This window comes from Panicum virgatum, chromosome 8K, assembly GCF_016808335.1.
Source record: "Panicum virgatum strain AP13 chromosome 8K, P.virgatum_v5, whole genome shotgun sequence".
NCBI classification, from domain to species: domain Eukaryota; kingdom Viridiplantae; phylum Streptophyta; class Magnoliopsida; order Poales; family Poaceae; genus Panicum; species Panicum virgatum.
This window is the reverse complement of record NC_053143.1, coordinates 4,699,524-4,704,486: the sequence shown is the minus strand read 5'-3', so window position 1 is coordinate 4,704,486 and position 4,963 is coordinate 4,699,524.

The following is a 4,963-nucleotide window of genomic DNA, read 5'->3' as shown; positions in this document are numbered from 1 at the left end:
AGCCCGACGATCGCGTGCCGCCCTTCTCTCGCCGGTCTAGCCGCGCCGCCTGCAGCCGCGGATGGATCCGCCAGGGTGGCAGTCCGGCTCCGACGCCCTTGTCATCGTCGCTAGGCTCTGGTAGCGCAACTGCCTAGCCCCGCTCCACCGCGCCACTCCACCGCCGTTGCCGGTGGACTGCAGCGCCGTGGGCGCTCCGCCCTCCATCGCCTGCTCTCTCCTCCGTGTCGCTGAGCCTGCCACCCCTTCCTCCCCAGCACCACTTTCGCCGCTGCCATGCGCGAGGACGCGGCTGCAGGGGCGCCTCATGGGGCCGCTAGCCCACCGCACCATTGGAGCAGAGACGCATCTCGGGCTGCACCCTCCCCATCGAGATTCCTCTCCGAGCGGGTCTTGCCTCCTCTGCTTTTCTCTCTCTCCCTCCATGTCTTTCTGACCAATGGGTGAATGAGATAAGGTTGGGGGGCATCGCTAGGTGCACCCGAGATGTACCCATGGTCCTCCTACTGCTGTGTTTCTTTTTTTCCGATCAGAGATCGGGTTTGCGTCGCCCTACCGTTCGTCGCCGCATCATCGTCGACACTCCCAAGAACGAGGTTGCTGTTGCGTGCCCTCACAGGCTACATCATCGACACTCGTGGTCAAGCCATCATTGCCGGTGTCGCCTCCTTTTCAGGCGGTGGCGCCATCCGCTGACGGTCCTCGTCAAGCTGGCACTTGATCCGAGTCCGCGCCTCCTGCCGTTCTCGCGCGAACACCGCCACCGATGTTGCTGAAGGAAGACCTCGTGCGCTTTTCAGCTACCTAGTCTACCATCACCATCCACCGCTCACCGTCCTGCTGCTATCCTCGGCTAGAAGCTCCTGATCTTGTGTACTCGGGTGCCTCGACAACGCTTCAGACCTGCGCCCTCCTCCACGGCTTCGACCACGTCCACCTCGACCTCGGCTACTTCGTCACTAAGGAGCTATCATCTGCATGAGCTACTCCAGTAGAAGCTTTCGCACTGGCGTTCCGACTGCTGGGGGATATCTCCATTGTTCTCCAGTCTGTCCGTTCATGTTGCTACCGCTACGACTGCGGGGGGATGTAAGAGTATATTTAGTAGGTTAGGATATGTAATTCCGGACTGCCGTATGTATCGGGGAGATGCCTTGGTCCCCCAAGTCTCTGTACTCTATATATACCGCCCAAGGGGCTCAATGCAATACATCGACCACATTATACGCATTCTACTTTCCTACAGGACAGATTTGTCCTTGGAAGCTCACTGCCTCCTTCTGCTTGTTCCAATGTTTGGTCATCAACTGAGATTTGATCCTCAGCAACATGCTAAGTACAGGAAGTTCCCTAGCCTCTAGAATGTATTTGTTGAAAACCTCACATGAATTGTTCAGCAGAATGTCACATTTAGGAAAAGTGCTAAAGAAAGCTCTCACCCAGATGTTTGGTGCCATTTTTTCCAACCAATCATAGGCATCTTTGTTTAATATTTTCATCTTGTTCATGTTTCTTTCCCACTGACTAATGGAGCTAGACCTAGCACATGCCTAGAGTTGGTTTTTTAGATTCTCATCTTTGAAGTGTCCTTGGAAGTTCTGATACATGTGCCTGACACAAAATATGTGCTCAGCTTCTGGAAACACCTGCTGAACAGCTAGTATGAGACCCTACATAAGTCACAAATACATTCAGTTATAAACACTACTCATTTTCAGATAACAAATTGCATAAGTCAATTAAGTTCTGAACTGACCTTTTGCTTGTCTGTCATAACAGTCCAGGGGTATGTGTTGTCAATGTGCAGGTCATCCTTAAGTGTATTCAAAAACCATTTCCATGTGCTAAGTGATTCAACCTCCACCACTGCCACTGCTATTGGGAAGATGCAGTCATTTGGATCAATAGTGGGGATGCACGTGCCACAGGCACACGTTTAAAGAATAATCATATTTAAGAATATTTATGTTGCATCAAGACTACTAAATATTTAGGTTGCATCAAGACTTCTAATTTGGACGCAATCTTATGTTAGGAATAAGGCAGGTTTCAATTTAGTAAATTTAGACTAATTTGGCCGCCATCTTTTGATATGAATTAGGTTGCATGAATTCTCCAACAAAGACAGTGTTAAGGAGGTGGCTTCCAATCAGAAAAGTTCAATGTTGGTGGCCGAGATAAGCTAATGTGTATGTTTTTAATGTAGTTTGGGCACAAAACCTCTTCGATCCTGGTTGTACTTTGAGGTGATAGTAGGATTTGTTTACCTGTAGCCATTTCTAACTCGTTCTTTCTTAGAGTAAGACTTGTCTTCGGCAAGTCCTTTGACTCCTAGTTGACTGATCGTGGATGAACGGGCGCAGCGGTGCTGATATCCTTTTGACACAGATGCTGAATATTGGTTGCAGTTCCCGTTCTCTCCAAAATCAATATTCTACTTTCTGTTTTCTGTTTTCCCATCAGATCCTTATCTGTTGTATTTCTATTAATATTGCAACCATCTAGTCCTTAAATGCTTCTCCATCATGGCAGGAGGCAATATTGGAATACACAGGAACCCTTGTAAAAGTTTGTCAGGACCTATAGTTATTGAAGGAACAACAAAACCGTGCATCTATCAATGTGATAAAAATGTGAGTTCTTGTACAATCAAAACAATTTGTTTTTATCTTACATCTTTTTTTTACTTGCAACCACACTGGGTCCAATGCAACTAATAACTTAAACCTGCTTGCCCTAACTTTCAAGCTCATGCAGGTTGTATGTGTGAGTTTTGGCATCTTTTTCCAACCATGAAGCATGAAGCGTTGATATCAGTTCTTAAAATTTAAGGTAGTCTTTTTTTTCATTTTCTTTGAAATTGGATGAAAGTGGTGCTTTGTGAAAGCATCTTGGAAGAACTAATGTGGACCAATACACTTAAGAGGTTGAACTTGGTACCTTATTGCTGAAAAAAAAGGTAAATTGTATGTTCACTGCTCGTCAGCAATAATGCCAAGAATGGTTGCTCACAAGTCAGATCAAAATTTAGAGTTTTTGTGACATTCTTTACTTTCTCATATCCTGGTAATTATTAAAGTCACATTATTCAAAAGTACAATGTATTAACCAATTTGTGAATGATCATTAATCGTTTGTGTCATTGTGTGGTCATATCATTTGGCTTGAATGGTCAAGTTTGCTGTTTGCACCATATCATTAGTTCAAATGATTGGGTTTAAGTATACAAGTTATGCCATTCACACTAGAATGAAGCATTCAGCTGCAAAATTTTCTTATCCTTCCAAATATTTTGAAGTCACTGAAACATATCAACCACAAATTATTCTAACTTTCAATAATTTCATTGGTAAGTTCCTCTTAACTGCTGTCATAACTTTTCTGTTTTTTTTTAACTTTCTCATATGGCACCATGTTCAAGATTTTTGATGTATCAGTATGAATTTCATAGGCATGTGCCTGCACATGTACAATCTCTCCATTCTAGATATATTTGTCCCCATCAGCCCAATTATGTGTCTTATGGTAATAACCTTAATTACTGTGTGTCAGCAATGCATTGCATTTAAGGATTTGAATAAATTTCTGATGATTATACAAGGGGGGTGGTTACAATCTTAACATCACCTTTCAGATCCAGTCCCTAATCCCGATGCTTGGGATGCCATGATGAATACCTGGGAAACCCTATGGACATGCAAGAGGAAAGCAGCTACCCAATTGAAACAAAAGGTCTCTACATCACATGCTGTGGAGAGAAAGGACCATGAAGATAAGGTGCAAGGCGACACCCAGGACCAAGAAATGCATGTTTCAAAGGGTACCATGCCATCTGAGAGGCAACCATCTCCAGGCGTTGTCCATGGTGTTGGCGCTGAGATTGAGCCCAGTGATCAAAGGAAGCCCCACGCAAATTCAGAAGCTCCTCCAACCAAGCTGCTTGGCCTTGTCGTTGCGCAGACACCAAGATCGGAGCAGTTTATCAAGGAGCTGGAAAATGAAGGCGCACTTGTGTTTGCTGTGAAGGGGTTGGTGAAGCCGGGTCTTTAGGGCTCTAGGCCTCCAATGCTGTAGGGTCAGAGAACTAAGCCGCGACAATAGCGCTCCGGCTTCTGAAGTAGCTGTAACCTTTTGTTGTGTTTAGGACCGAGTTAGATGGTCGTTAACCCTGTAGGAGTGTATGATGTACCAAACTGAAGGTCGACTGGAGCTTGTTCAATTTGTCGCGGATGAAAAACTCAAGATGGTACTGATCAAAGTCTAGAAAAATGAGATTTCCTTATATATATTTTTTTTTCAAACGAGAGATTTCCTTATGTCGCGCCCATTATATTGCTTCTCATTCTCTACTTCGTGCTGTCGTTTTTTTGCTCCGAATACAGATTATCTCAAGACTCGAATGCACATGCTGTAGGAAATGGTAAGTTCAACCTCTGAGATTTTGAGCGTGCTGTAGCTATTTCTAGTTAGCTACCGATGCTTTGGAACCAGCAGTTTTGCTTACCGTGCTTCGGTGAGGCATTAGTTTGGTTAGTGTGGCGAGCCAGCGTTATGAAGCAGCTGAGCATCTTGTATTTTTTTTTTTGATAAAAAGCATATCCGAACAAAACCATGTTCAATCAATCAATTCATATGTACTTGGGCTCACATAAATTGGGAATTTGTGCTTCACCAGAAAGTTTCTACAAGCTAAGGATGCCGACCTGGAAAATATATGATCCATAGGGCGACCGACTGAGCTTGTCATGATACACATGGCCGGCGGAAACAGAGTAAATACGCAGAAAGCAGATACGACCAAGTCGTTGACATTATACTCCGATGCAATTTGCAGCATAATCAAGACGTGGAGGAAGAAATCTGCATAACGCCCCTCCTAATTATTGCAGCAGGACTATTTCATCCTCCAAATTATAAAACTGGATATTTAACACCCTTAAGTTTGTGAAACTAACCTTGTTTT